This window comes from Chenopodium album, chromosome 25, assembly GCF_948465745.1.
Source record: "Chenopodium album chromosome 25, dcCheAlbu1.1, whole genome shotgun sequence".
NCBI classification, from domain to species: domain Eukaryota; kingdom Viridiplantae; phylum Streptophyta; class Magnoliopsida; order Caryophyllales; family Amaranthaceae; genus Chenopodium; species Chenopodium album.
Genome location: NC_137858.1, coordinates 13964814 through 13981294, shown reverse-complemented (window position 1 = coordinate 13981294; position 16481 = coordinate 13964814). Strand labels below are relative to the sequence as shown.

General features: G+C 31.1%; 1 non-coding gene across 1 annotated transcript; it reads left to right on the top strand.

Annotated features, from left to right (window-relative positions):
• Positions 1-548: 548 nt before the first annotated feature.
• On the top strand, positions 549-655 carry LOC145615746 (small nucleolar RNA R71). Its single transcript, XR_014107339.1, has one exon. It is a non-coding gene; the product is annotated as a small nucleolar RNA R71 (small nucleolar RNA).
• The last annotated feature ends 15826 nt before the right edge of the window (positions 656-16481 follow it).

Below are 16481 nucleotides of genomic sequence, written 5' to 3'. Positions count from 1 at the left end.
GGGTTTGGCCCCCTTTCCAACCAAAATTTGGGTGATGTTTCCATCCCTCATTGTAGGTGTTGGAATAAGGGTCATACCTAGGATTGGTTTGACCATTGTTGATTGCATTTACTTGTTCCATGGAAGGGGAAGGGGAACATGCATCATTTAGCAAATAGCATTCCGAAGTCACATGATCATCACTTCCACAAGCATCACAAGACATCATTTGTATTGACATGTTATCATTTAAAGAACTAGATACATGCGAATTTTGGCGTGGGGAAGGGGATAGAGAAGAGGATTGCAATTGATCAAACTTAGAAGATAAAGCATCTAATTTTGAATTAATCATGTTTATATCATTTACCTCATACTTCCCTCCTTTCTTGGAAGTGCTTCTCTCATCGGGGCTCCAATCGGTGTAGTTTTGAACTACATCCTCTATGATCTTTAGTGCCTCCGTGGGTGGCTTGTTCATGATAGGTCCTCCCGATGCTCCATCCAAGAGTATGCGGTCCGATCTCAAGAGTCCTCTATAAAACCCATGGAGCAAGAGCCAATCTTCCATGCCATGGTGGGGGCATTGTTGTTGGTAGCTCTTGAATCTCTCCCAAGCATCATAGAGGGATTCGTCGGGCTCTTGTTGGAAGTTAGATATCTTGGACCTCAACTCCGCCGTTTTCCCAAGAGGAATGAACCTCCCAAGGAATGCCGAAGTCACCTCATTCCAAGTGTTCAATGAGTTCGGAGGCAATCTATCAAGCCAATCACTTGCCTTGCCCGTTAAAGAGAATTTGAACATGCTTAAGAGAATGTACTCCGGAGTAACCCCATTTGCCTTCACGGTGCTACAATACCGTGTGAATTGCTTGAGATGTGCAATGGGATCTTCATGCTTTGCCCCGGAGAATTGATGACCCTCAATCAAGGTGATAAGGGCGGGCCTTATCTCAAAGTTGTTTGCTTCAATAGCGGGAGTAGCAATCCCACTTGCTTCTTGATATGGAGGAGGAACACCAAACTCTCTCAAAGTCTTGTTCGGAGCGGCCATTTCAAATTGGTGATGAGGTGGAGAAGTTGGAGAATTTGTCCTTGGTGACTCTAATGGAATGGTGTCTCCACTAGACTCACTAGAACTAGAATGATCGGACTCAACTACCACTTGTGCCTCACTTGATGTGGCACCACAAGCTATCGCCCTCTTTTCTCTTCGATTTGCCCTTACTACTTTTTCAAGCTCAAGATTCAACGGCACTAGAGGAAGTGTCCTATTGCTGCGTTTGGGCATAAACAAAGAAGAGTAGATGGGAGATTAGTAGGTTAGTCAAGGAAAACAAAGAAAAAAAATAAAGCTATACAAATGAACTAGTCTCACATATCCCATAAGTAACTCAATGCTTAACGCCATTCCCCGGCAACGGCGCCATTTTGGTAGGCGGAATAATCGATCGTTGGACGATCACCCTAAAACCAAACAATATTTCTACCTAAACCAACCTAAGACAAGTCTAGGGTAAGTAGAGGATCGTATCCACAGGAAATGGGTAAGTACACCGAGAGTATGAAACGGTTGCAATCTAGTTCGGTCACAAATTGGGGGTTTTGATTAGATAACTACTATGGAGACAAACACTAGGGGGGAATAGGGATCGACTCCAACCAAACCAACGGATCAAATCAATAGGCAAGCATGAACACAAATTGGGTGATAGAGAGGGCACTCAATGTTGCCTTCTTTCGAAGCCACAACACTAAGCATTCCTAAGCCAAACCCAACCAACAAGATAGGCCAACCAAGTCTTAACAATGAGAAGTAGACTACTAACTCGGGTTTGTCTTTCGATCGGTCCAAGAAAGCATTAAAGCACAAGCAATTGAGATTTCTCACCTAATTGTTGCAACTAAGACTACTACATCATTCAAACAAGGAACCATAATCAAGAGGAGATTAGCATAACCATATAAGAAAAAGGCTCACAACTAGACTTCATCTCTCAATGCAAGCATAGAAGTGAATACATGAGCAATAAGTGGCCATCCAATTACACATGCAATTAACCATCTCTTTAACAATCAATCATCAATCCAAAACGAACATGCAAGCACAAACATCAATCAACCCATGGCTTGGTTGGGTCTTCACCCAACCCCTAGCTAATTAACTACTCACTAAACATGGTGAGGGACATCAAAACAACAAGTTCTAATTCCAACATTAAGTTAACAAGTTAAGAGGAGTAGTAGGAATAAGGTAGATTGGACATGCAACAACAATTAAGCAAGATCAAGAGAGAAATTAACAATTCAAAGTAAATAAAAACTGAAATTAAAGAGTAAGAGATAGAGGAAAGAGATTACTTAAAATGCTTCAAAGTTGAGAAATTGTTGAATTCAAGAGAACAATCTTCAATTAATCTATTACAATGATTGAGTTTGAGAAGATCTAAGCTAATTAATGAGGGTTGAGAAGAACTAAGGGCCTAAGAAAACTAAAGGGAAAGAAGATACAGAAAACTGAAGCTAAGCGTCCTATTTATATGCCCAAAAATTACATCGTAAAATCCGTCAAAATCGGGCTTCAGAACAGGAGGAGCGCCCGCTCCAGTAAGTAGGAGCGCCCGCTCCTCTGTATGGAGCGCCCGCTCCTGGGCTCTCTGCACGCCCTCTCCTCTTGCACCAATTTGAGGTAGTTTGTAGGAAAACAGGGAGGAGCGCCCACTCCTATATAGGTGCACGCCCGCTCCTACTTTCCTTTGCTTCCAAAGAGTATTTCTTCATGCTCATGCTATTAGTCATCGTACCTACAAGCACGAGCACACACATAAAAAGAAACGGGGAAGCCAAAAGATGCAAATTAACACAAGAGGAGTTAGAAAAAGGGATTAGAGTAGGGGGAAGAGTACAAAATTGTGTTTTGAAAGCCATGATAAGTGGACAAATAAAACACTTATCACTATCCCAATTTTCAATGTGGTTGCGTCCATATGACAACAATTAGGAAAATATATATCATGAATAACCAAGTCTAATTTTCGCACAAATATATTTTGTATAGGTTGGATCTTCCGTGCATCCTGATTAATTGCTTGGGTTGCATCAATAATGGATAAGACAAAGTTAAATCTAATTCATTATCTAGTACCTCGATCTCTTCTTCATCTTGCTCAACCAGATTTGAAATACTATCAACCTTGTTCATAGAATTAGAGTCAACCACCTCCATCTTATGTGCTTTTGTTCTTTCATACTCTTGCATCTCGACCAAAATTTCTTGTAATGTTTGTGTTACTTTTTGCAATTATTGATTCATGTTCTCCAAATGTGCTATAAGCTCAATTTGGCCACCCATGTTGAACAACAAATTGCAATAGCAAAGAACACATCTAATAGCAAGCAATCACATAATAGACTCAAATCTAACCCGTTGACAGAAACTGACCCAGTTTAATAGCAAACGTTTCTGAAAAATTCTGAAATTTTGTATGTGAAAACTAGACAAAAAACACCCAGATTTAAAAAAAGCATCGTTTAAAAACTTTTCTAATGAAGGAGATATAGCCACTCGAAGTTGACCTTTAAAACTGACCAAAACTGACGAAAGTAGATCACTTCCAAGATCGTGATGAATCGAAAAAAGTTTTCAAAAAACCTCGGCTCTTGATACCAATTTGATGTGGATTAAACAACAAAAAGGGATACTAGCAATTAGGGTTAAACCTAATTCAAACAATAAGAGATACTAGCAATTAGGGTTAAACCTAATTCATAAGTTTTGATCTTTTTGACTCAAAGGAGAAGAAAAGCAACGTTCAAAATTAACTCACTCGAATCAATCTCAAAATTAATTATTTTAGACTAAAAAACATGTGATTCTATTAATTGAAAATAATCATATTTATAGGCATACGATCTCATGCCCGATATGATAACTATAACTAAAAAGATAATATTAAATCCTAACAAACCCTAATAATATTAAACTAACTACTAACAGGATAAAATAATGAAAAATAAATCCTAAACAACATAAATCTTGACAATTAAATTCTTGATGCTCGATCCGCATCATGAATAAAGTTGAGTCAAAGGAAGATCACGATTTAAGATAAATTCATGACAAAGCGGTATATCTTACATACGTATCTACCCTAATATTTAGAAATTGGTTATCCAGTAAAGATACGTGGATTTGATGCTCCGCCAAGGAAGAGAACCAAACCCTAGTAGTCTTGCTATATGGTTTGAGTATAGATTCCACATCTTGGCCGGAACTAAGCCATCTTTCTAGACAGATTTGTGTATTATATGCTTTTCGCCACTGATACTTGCTAGAATGTGGCACCTTGAAACCATTGATGAGACGACTAGGGCCAAACCTTATTAAGATTATAATTAGAAATAGAAATTTTGTCAGAAATCTTCTTATAAATCATTTTTTTTTTCACTAACCTTCTTGTGCTAGTTTTTTTTTTCCTTTTTTTTTCGGTAAGATTATACTTTAAACATTTTTTTTGCGAAGTCATCACAACTTATGTCGGAATTTCCCCGACGTTGACTACAGACTACCCCCACATGCGTGTGTGTGGGATGAAGAAATGGTGCGAGATCAGCGTTGTGCAATCTGTAAGAAACAGGATCAGTGGCTTTTCTCCTTTACTTTTGGTTTATGATGACATTTATTTTGATAGTTTATCTCTTGATCAGTACAATTTAGACCTTGTTCTTTTGAGCTTCTAGGCAAAGCAGAGCAGAGCAGATTTCAGGATAGCACATCAGAGCCGAGCAGAGTAGAGTAGAGCCGAGCCGAGCAGAGCAGATTTCAACATTATTATTAAAACTATTATTGTTGTTGTTATTGTTATTATTATTATTATTGTTATTGTTATTGTTATTGTTATTGTTATTGTTATTGTTATTGTTATTATTATTATTATTATTATTATTAAGTGCATATACCATTGATTTAGGTGAGTGAAAACATAAATATATGTGTACCATATTTAACATATATAATTAAGTTAATAGTAGAAAGAAAAAAGACAATGGTTTACTTATATTTATTTTACAAAAATTTTAAAATACAATGATTTAATGAGTAATAATGATTTTACTTATAAATTTGTCTTAATCATATATTTTTAACACTAAAAATAATAATGATATATATACAAAGTACTACTTGAAAACAAGCTCTTTTTTAAAAAAAAATTCCCAAATTGTATGGAAAGATTTGAAAAATAATTCAACTCAATGAACTAACCATCAATACCCACATAAAATGTTTCTATACATTGTGATTCTAATATCAAATATTTATAAAAGAAATTGTTATTAATTGTTATTACTATTTATTTACTTTGAATTGTTATAATTATTAGAAATTATTAATTAATAATATTATTAAATATTAATTCTTAATAGTTTGAATTATTAAATATTATTATTGATAATTATTATGATTAATAATTATTATGATTAATAAATATTAATTATTATTAATATTAATAATTATTAAAATTATTTTTAATATTAATAATTATTATAATTATTCAGAATAATAAATTATTATCATCAATGAACATTATTAATTATTATTACTATTGAATATTAATTATTAATATTGTTATTATTAATTATTATTTAAAAATAGAGCAGAGCAGAGCAGATTTAATTTGAGCAGAGCAGAGCACAGCACAGCAAAGTAGAGCAGAGTATAGCAGCTCTAAATAACGGGGCCTAAGTGTTTTTTTTTCATATTAAGAAGGCTTATAATACTGTTGCACAATATATATATATATATATATATATATATATATATATATATAGTTGCAAGGTGGGATACGGGTAGCAATTCTGAACTTGTTTGTATTGGTTCATTTCTCCAAAGTATTACGAATTTGGCGGAACTTGATTAAATTAATAAATGATGCGGCCGCGCTAACTTTCCTTTAAAAAAAAAAGTCAAATTTAAGTTTAGTAATTAAAAACTTTTTGGATAGGAAAGAGAGTTGTATAGAGACATTCGTAAAAAAAATTTGGGTAAAGAGAGCAATATTAAAGATGAATAAATTTGTGACATTTTAATTCATTGAGGTAACTTTTAATTATTTTACAAAACATTTTAGACAATGTAAAGTCGTGTATTATTTATTGTACACTCGTCTTGTATAAAATTTTGTCCAAATTGACCAAACATAATCGTGAATATATAGAAAATAAGTTTTAGTTGGTACATATTTAAGTTTTGTAGTAGGATCTTGCTAACGAACACCCCTGGGGCGTTGGATAAATATTTAAAATATTACCTAAAGTTTTAGTATTAATTTGTAAAAGCACTAAAAAATCACGCGCCAATCGGTGTAATCAATGTTAATTTTAATTTAATCTTTCAGTCCCCTCCCAATTGTTGTTGTGGGGGATCGAACACAGGTCCTCCCTACCAAGTGTAGTCCCAATTACCAATACACCAACATCCAATTGGTTAGCAAAAATAATTTTCATGTAAAGAGAATACACCCAAACATTAACTAGCTTAGGATAACATTGTCAATTAATTCTAATGCTATCTTTAATAAGAGAGAGAGGAGAATTTAATGACAGTTTGCAATGATGCACCGTCAAAGCCAACTGGCAGGCCAAGAACTTTTCAAGTTTGGTAATATTTGAACTTGGTTATTTACTTATTTTTGTTTCCTTATTACATTCTCAATAATATCACAATTATGTACCATGCAATCAATATTATCACGATTAATATTTACAAATCTTTGAATTATTGTATAATATCACGCTTGATATTTGTGTCATTTCGTGTAATATGGTTAATAGCTAAGGTAATATCAAAAAAGATATCGTCATTTATAGTAAGATACCATCCATCTAATATCTTAATTTTATCTATGATTTGTTTCTAGCAAATAGTGTGAACATAATCTCAACTGATCATAACATTATAACAAGGACAATACTTTGACTATACACGTAATACTAATGAAATGTGAATTAATTTACAATTTGAGTTTCAGTTTGATTTGCTATAATAACTAAAGAAAAAATTGTACAGGTAAAAAAAAAATTATTCTTAAAACAAAAAGAAAGTAAAAAAAAAAAAATAATAAGTGTCTAATGGTACACATTTAACAGCACTAGTTTAGTTCCACAAATAATTTGAGCAAACTCTAAATCACTTTTCTATATCTTTAAATAAATTTTTTTAAAAAACTGAACGTTTCATTAGTTTTATAAGTGTAACAGCATGACAAAATGTATTTTTCCTAGTCATTTTAATGAAAAAACTCTTGCCATAAGTGGGTGAAAAAGAGTGTGACATACATATAAGTTTATATAAAATACATTAATACAAGGGTGACTTTAATTAAATTTACCAATTAAGGTGGTATAATTTTTTCATTTCATGGCATTAATTTTCAACCAATCAAATTCAATACATCTTTCATTGGTGTGTTCTATTCACCTGATTTTCACTGATCTGAACTTATCTTAACTTATCTGAACTTACCTGAACTTATTTGAACTTATTAAACCTTATTAAAACTTATTTTAGATGTAATTTGTACTTGGTTAACCCTTATTAAAACTTATTAGACCTGATCTGAACTTATCTGAACTTAACTGAACTTATCTGAACTTATCTGAACTTATCTGAACTTATTACATCTGAAATAAGTGAAAATAAGGTGAACAGAACAGACCCTTAACCAAAAGAATCTCTAGACTTAGTATATATATATAGAGAGTCCACCAGTCAAAAAGTTTTCTCATATTTTCAACTTTCTCTCCATCCCATTCTTTCTTCACATTTCTCATCCTCTTCAGTTCTTAAATAACATTTCTAGAGTTTAAAAACTTTAGAAATGACAAACCCTAATGAATTCTTGTCGTCCATTGAATTTCTCCTTAATGAATCTGATGATCAACAATTTCCGGTTGCAAATGGTGAATCCGCGGTATGAAATTTTAATTTTTCTTTAAAATAAATTTATTAGTATAACATTTGATGTGCATCCTTTATATAAATTTGGATTGAATGATGGTTTAATAATTTGGTGCAAATATTAGTTCACATGTATGATTGATTGTATATCTTCAATTGGTTAAACTATTTTTTTCCCTATTACTTTTATATCTACTCGTTGATTTGTGCAAATGGATGATGTTCAATTGAAGGGCAGTGTATTGATGTTTTAATACAAGTAGTTTGATCTATTCCATGCATGTTGTTGTTCCTTCTTTGATTAGTACTCTAATTTGATATATGTCATTATATATTTTTATATGCTATTGCATGTTAAATTGATTAAACTTTACTCTCTTGTAGTGATAGATCAACGAATTAACTCAATTATCTTTCAATCGACTTTAATTTATATTTTATTATATGTCCAAATGTCTTATACAACACATGTTAAATCAATCAAAATTAAATTTTCTGTCAAAAAAAAAAATCAAAATTAAATTTGTTCTACAGATAGATCAACAAAACAATCTGATTATTATTCTATCATTTTCTTTGTAACATTTTTTTGGTCCCAATTCATCTGCTATCGCGTATTAAATCAATCAAACTTTACTTGTTTCTAGTGATAGATTAATGATTCAACCTGATTACTTTTCTACCATTTTTTATTCTAAGGTTTTTGTCACAATTTATCTGCTTTTGTGTGTTAAATCAATCAAACTTTACTCCTCTCCCTGTGATAAATCAATATATTAAATCAACCAAATTATATTGTAAACAAATCATCTATTGCTTGTAAAATCAAAATTTAATTTTTTCGTGAGATCGAAGAATCAATCCAATTTTTTTTGATCCTTTGAATTCAGGTTTGTAACACTTGAGTGTGGGTGTTTGTGCCCAACGGTAGTTAAAGTTTTTTGGTTTTTTGAAATTCTTTTTGCTTTCAAAATTTGGACATGTTGTTTCACAACAAATTTTGGACATGTTGTTTCACAAACAAGACTGTTACAACATTATTGTTTTATTCTTAACCATATTAATTTTGTGTAATATCCCATAAATAATAATTTTTTTTAAAAAAAAAGAGTGAGAAAAAATAAAACCGTGTGTGGTTGTAGGGGATCAGGGAGCTTAGGAACTCTGGGGAGATGTACATATCGCACAAAGTTATTAAATGCTCTAATACAAAGAAGGAATTACTCTGTAAAAAAAACTGGAAATTAGGAGTGTTTTTTTCCCAAACCAAACACATCCTATTAAAATGAACTTGTATAAATTATTTTATGACTACTTCAAAATAAGATTAAAAGTAATATTAACTAAAATAACGATCATAACGAAATTAAAATAACGATCATAACGAACATTTATATAGTCAATTATTGTTTAAATTGAAATAACGATCATAACGAACATTTATATAGGCAATTATTGTTTAAAATAAATTTTACTTAGATACAATTAATCTCATTTAAATCGTTGTCTTTACATTTATTTACTCGACACTTACCGTTTATTCAGTTAATGATTATCAACTTTAATTTCTATATAATCAATATAATGAACTAAAGCATATGTGACATTATTTATATTTTGATTCTATTATTTTGTTACCCGATTGTAGAAGTATCTTTGATTTATTTCTAAAATTTAATTTTGATGTGTAATTAATTTGATATCTTCTCATACATGCATTTACACAGAATGTCTATGTTTTATTAATACTAAACTGTAACATTTATTGTAATAATTGCTGTTTTTTTATTGACATTGTTATTCATATTTTCACAAATAGGACCTATCAACGGACAAAGGTTTTACTAAAGAAGATTGTGAATCTTTGGTAAACGGTCCACCCGTTAATGTTGCCTCGCACCAAAGTGGGGCAGATGGCTCTATGGTAATTACTCATGTAGATAATCAATTCATGTTAACGATTTTGTGAAATAATAAATTTTTAATCAAGAACTTTATATATAAATACATTTATACTTTATTACTAATATATTAAAAAGTGTTTTATGAAAGTTTATTATGTGTCATGTGACACCATGATTTATCACCACCATTCTAATATGACATCATGCATTGTTTAATGTTTCAAAATAAAAGGCAACAAAGTCTTGCAAATGTAATTTTTGTAAGGGTTAGACAAGTCACAAGTAGTTAAATATGCAACGCCTTTAAAGTTTAAATACATACTCAATATGTAATATTTTGCAATAAGCACTGCTATACCTCAATTAAATAGAGAAATTATATTAATATAAACTATTTTTATTCCAAACTTTTAAATGTTTTTGCTTCAAATATCAAATAATTGCTTATCACATTATGATGTCAAGTTTTCGTTATATAACAAGAAATATGAAAAATTAAAATCCATTGCATTGCGCTGAACACTCACCATTAATAATGATTTTAGGATATGATCGCCCAGATGGATGATGATGCCCTAACTATGGCATTTATGACGTTTGGAACTATGCCGGAGAATAAGGTTAAGTCCATTATAGGAACCGTTGAAGTTGTTACTAATGCTGCCACACCTGAATTGGTAAGATTTGTAATGTTGCTTAATTGTTCAGGCCATCATGTACAAAATATGAGTTAATAAATTTATTATCACAGAATGTCATGGCATGTTCGGGGATGTGGACCATTGAATCACATCTTGGAATTGAAGTTGCTACTAATGTTGCCACTACTCAAGTGGTAATATTTCTACCCTAGAAGTGTTTAGGTTTAATTTTACCTAATTAAGTATGATGAATTATTAATGAACTTTTAAAAATCGACTTTTATTTTATTAGAATGTCTACACAAACGTGTAACGTACACGAACTCCTTACTATAGTAGAGTTATGTTTACCTAATTATTGTGTAACCTATGTATGAAGTACTTCGTGTATGTATGTTTGTGATTAATTAATGACCGCGTAAGCCATTTACTTCTAATATTTTCTCTTTATACAAATCCTAACATGGTATAAAGTTACTATCACAGGATACCATCATCCAAACAGATGGTAATGCTCCAACTATCGCGACTGTGGAGATTGGGGAGACATCAGGGCTAATTGTTGCATCATCATATGAGGGAACTATTGAAGTTGCTACTAATGTTGCCGCAACTGAAATGGTAATTAATACTCCTACCGTTAAATTGTGTAGATCAAGGATAAATTATGTACGTGTAATTAGTTATGAAGAACAATATAAATATTGTTACAGGATACCGCTGCTGGAATAGATGTTGATGCATCAACTATGGCAATTGTACCTTATATAGGTACCAGGGAATTTGTTACTAATGTTGCCGCAAGTGAAATGGTAATACTCCTACCGTTAAATTGTGTGGATCAAGGATAAATGTATGTACGTAGTAATTAATTATGAAGAACTATATAAATATTGTTACAGGATACCGTTGCTGGAACAGATGTTCATGCCTCAACTATGGCAATTGTACCTTATATAGGTACTGGAGAAGTTGTTACTAATATTGCTGCAACTGAAATGGTAATACTCCTATCGTTAAATTGTGTAGATCAAGGACAAATTTACGTATGTAGTAATTAATTATGAAGAAATATATAAATATTGCTACAGGTTACCGCTGCTGGAACAGGTGTTGATGCATCAACTATGGCAGTTGTACCCTATATAGGTACCGGAAAAGTTGTTACTAATGTTGCAACAACTGAATTGGTAATGCTATTAACTTTACATTGTTTAAGTCGTGTACAAACTACGTATGAAGTTTACTACTTTGGATTGTATTTTAGTTTTGATTTGCTTCTCATTATTTTTAAATTTCCGATCCTTTACAATATATAAAATTTGCTAATTTAGAGTAAGGCCCTGTTTGATTCACCTTAATTTTGCTAAACTGAAATTATTTTTACTGAACTGAAATTATTTTTACTGAACTGAACTTAATTTTACTGAATTGAAATTATTTTTACTGAAATTAAATTATTTTTACTGAACTGAAATTATTTTTACTGATTTTCTATTATAATTCTTCTTTAAGAAAACTGAATTTTACTGAACTAAACTTATTTTGACTGAACTGAAATTTTTTTTTACTTAATATTATTTGTTTAAGGTGAAAAGAATAGGGCCTAATACCAGTTTTTGTTAAAGGGGATGATAATTGAAGTGAATGATGTAAATGATAATGTTCTGCAAAACTCTGCGACGGATAATTGGGTACAAAGCAATATTTTTTTTTTTAAACAAAGAAATTAAAAGGTAGATTATATTATTAGGCTAATGCCAAAGTTAATTACATCTTGCACCAAATAATTTATACAATGAAAATTGATGCAACAACAATATAAGCCCTATGATTAAGTTATTATGCAATACAATTGAGTTATTATGCATATGATTAAGTAAAATGAAATACGAGTATAATAATAAACTAACCATTATAGTTTTGTATAATTAAAACACAAACTTATTAGATTAGTGTATATCATGCATATAGCATGTAAAAGTAGATAATTATCGCTCAATTTGAAATACGTGACAATCTAAATAATACTTTGGAGTGTACGTGATGGCAATTAATTTAATGATGTAACCTAGAGTTAACATAGAAAATGCATCAGTCACTCATTTTATTTTTATACTCCGTTTTAAGTTAAATTATTTTGAATCGATTTTATACTCAGATTTAATTTTTATTTAATTTGTGCACGTAGAAATACAGATTTAGTATTTTATGGCAAATAAGAAAATGATCGAGTTCTTTCAAAAAAAAAAAAAAAAAAGAAAAAGAAAATGATCGAGTTATTAATAGACGTAAATTTTTTATTTTTTTTTATAATAATCCATAAGTCCCATTTTTTTTTTTCTATTTGTGTAAGGTTTTTAAATTATGAGGTTTTTTTTTATATATATATATTATTTTCATTGATTCTTAATAACAATTACGGAGTATAATAAAACGTTGTATATATATTGTTGTTATCAATTATTATTACCATTATAAATAAATGACTATTTAAATTTGCAGGCTACGAATGTTTTTAAAAGAAAAATTTCAAAGTTTTCCTTGCCTGATCGATTAAAAGGCTGGACGATTAAGATCAATCCTCGCCCAAAGGACCCAACAAGGAGTGATAGAGTATGAAAATCAAACACTTATTTTGCCCTAATTTACAATTGACATACAAATTGTCAATTTTTTTTAAAATTTTTTTGTACGAGTTATGTTACTAATTTGAACCCTATTTTTTCTTGCAGTTCTTTATACATATTGGGTCTGGCATACAGTTCAGATCCAAGAACGAAGTCGATGACTTCATTCATTTCGGCTTTCACCCAAAAAGACAAGTGCCAAACGCTCCTGTACTGGTTAATAATGTGAGCATTATACATATATCTTACTGAAGTTGGCTAAATTGGTTGATAATAATGATGTTAGCATACTTTGATATCATGCATAATCTTTGTACTTGCTTAACTATGCAGAGGCGCTCGATTAGGCGGAACATTAACTGGAGATTGATCCAAAGAGGAGTTCTACCTGGTGGTACAACTCCAATCTATGATATCAGTTTTCTTGAACTTGGTGCTAAAGAAAACCCTAATAATGTAAGTGTTCTTTTTATCAAATTTTATTATTGTGGTGGTGGTTATAATTTTGGTTTAGTGTGTTTAATTAAAGTTACATGATGACTACTTATCGATCATTAAGATAAATTGAACGTACAATGTAAATATGAGGTTAAAAATTTGTTATTATATGAAGTATATTCTTAATTTCTATAAATTAAATATATATTGTTTTGATGTTGCAGATAATCTCAATTGAAGGAAAGATCAGTGATCCTGAAATTGATAATCCTTATAAGAGAAGGAAGACGGCGAAACTACTAATTGATGACAAGGAAAGGGTGGAGGCATTTCTCAACGAAACGCAACATGCTCCTAAGATTAAAGATGAGGAAGATAACAACAAAGACAAGAACAAGTACAAAGACATCATAGGCAACAGCAAGGACAAAATGTATGAAGATTAAGGATGGCAAAGGTTCACCTGAACCTTTTAATAGTTATCGACTGCTTTCCATCTTCAAATTCCGAGCTTTAATCTCTTTTAAACTCTTTTTAGACCTCTTATTAACATTTGCAAACTTTGTAATGCAAAATTTTAAGATCAAGGAGAGTATCCTTGGCATTTGAATGGTTTCGTAGATGGATATTCTTGGTTTATTCCTAATTAATTGGCTAGATTTTATATCTTTGCTATATATTTGCTCCTCTATAAGTTTAGTGTGTTATCATCTATTTGATTATACTTCTTATATCTTTTGGTGGCATGTTGTCCCTTCGGAGGACTCAACCTTGAGGCTTTGTTCTTTCTCATGATCTCGTCTTTGTTAGAAGGATATCTGGGGAAGAATTAACATACAAAATCTAACGGAAATTGATCCTATATATGTTGTCTAAGTGTTGTCTTTAATTTGTAATATAACACCTTTGTGCTCAACAAAGACTCTTAACTACCCATGCAATGAGAAATGAGAAAGTGTAGCATTTTAGATGGCCGGATTCAAATTATATGATACCAATTTAAATTTGATCTTAGAAGTAAAGCCGCGAAAACTTTAGCTGCTGACTAAACTAGTTAACCATTTATTTTTAATAAATGGTAATTTTGGAAACGATCTGTAAACATATCAGGTGAATTGAGTTGTAGATCGACAATCTTATTAACAGGTTTTACGGTTGGAATTAAATGATATTATGTTAACAAATTATTTGAAAAGGTTGGAATTTGACAAGGATTTGAACGTTACTTTTTCTTAAGAACAATTTTTTTTTTTTTTTTTTTTTTTTTTTTTTTTTTTTTTGGAGACGAGGGGCAAGCCCCAAAACAAAAGAGAAAGCTAGAGAAATTAGAAAAGAAAAATATCATTGTTGATTTGATTTTACTAGTTTGTTTTGTGATACATAAAGTGTCAATTCCTAGTCTTAATTATTTTATTTATTTTAGGTGCCTAAAATAACCACATAAATAAATAAATCCTTATTAATCAAACATGGGGCTCTTACTGATTCCATTTAATTCATAGACACCTTTTGCTGCTATGACTTGTTCATGTTACAAAGATTTCAAGAAATATGTGTGTTTTTTTACCTTCTCTAAGATAAGAATTTTCATATATACTTTCATATTTTCTAGGCAATCAAGGACGGGTTCTCCATTAATTAGCTAACCTATATTGGGGTAAAAATGTTGTATTGTTCACTTTAATGAGGATGCCCCAATTTCTCATGGTTTCTCACATGGCATTTTCATAAATAAACCAACAACTTTATTCAACTTGGAGCCTACAATAATGAAAAAGTTGAAGATTTATTCACAAAAATACCCCATGAGAAACAAATTTCGTTTCTCACCATGAGAAACAGGGAATTTCCCCACTATAATCATAAAAAAATGGTTCAGTATTGTTAATTACTAATTATTAACTGAATGAAATATGAAGCAATAAGAATTCAGAAAAATCCAGGCAATAATTTAGAAGAATCCATATGCTCTTGCTTCAAGAGCAGACCAAATAAAATATTTTTCGACAAATTCGAATTAAAAAAGGATCCCTGGTATGCCAACCTTAAACTTCATAAATCTTCCCTTTGCCTTTATCTTTGCTGCCATTTCCATTGTTGTTCTTGGTCTTGATTTTGTCTCCCTTATCTTCATACATTTTCCCCTTGCCCTTATCTATGTTGCCATTTCCTTTGAATGTCTCCACCATTTCCTGATCAACAATCTCTAATGTCTTCCTTCTCTTATTACGGTTATTTTCGATTCCAGAATCACCTTTCCTTTCTTCACAAGTTTCTTGATTCACCCCAGTGTCCTGCGACAGACATCAAAAACAACATTATAAAAATTAAAATAAAAACGACCAACAATCTTTTAATTAACCTAATAATTAGATGTTTTTATGGCAGTCATCCTTAAATTGACTACCATTATACTTAATTTTCATATGCCGGTTTTTTTTTTTCGCCAAACTTATATATAAATTATAAAAAGAACACTTACGTTGTCTGGATCTTGGTTGAAATCGGGTTTAAGAAAAACGATATCATAGATAGTAAAATCACCATCGGAGCTCTTTCCCTTACACCTAAACTCCCAATTGAGTTCCCTTTCCTTCCTCTTAGAAGTGCTTGCTTCAGCAGGCTACATAAGCAAATATAAAAAAAATTAAATGTAAATAAATACCAATCATAAAATTATATAATAAGTACAAGCTTTAAAGAAACTTTACAAAGATAAACACACCATAACTTCAGTCAGTTTAGCCACATTCATCACCGACTCTTTCGGGTGATAGCCAAAATGAACAAAGTCATCAACTTCATCTAGGGATCTAAACATTACGTCGGACCATAAATGCACATAGAGCTGCAAGGGGAGGAAAAACTTAGTAAATTAGGGCAAAAAATTGTGATATACATAATATATAAATCAAAGTAAGAATTTTTTTTT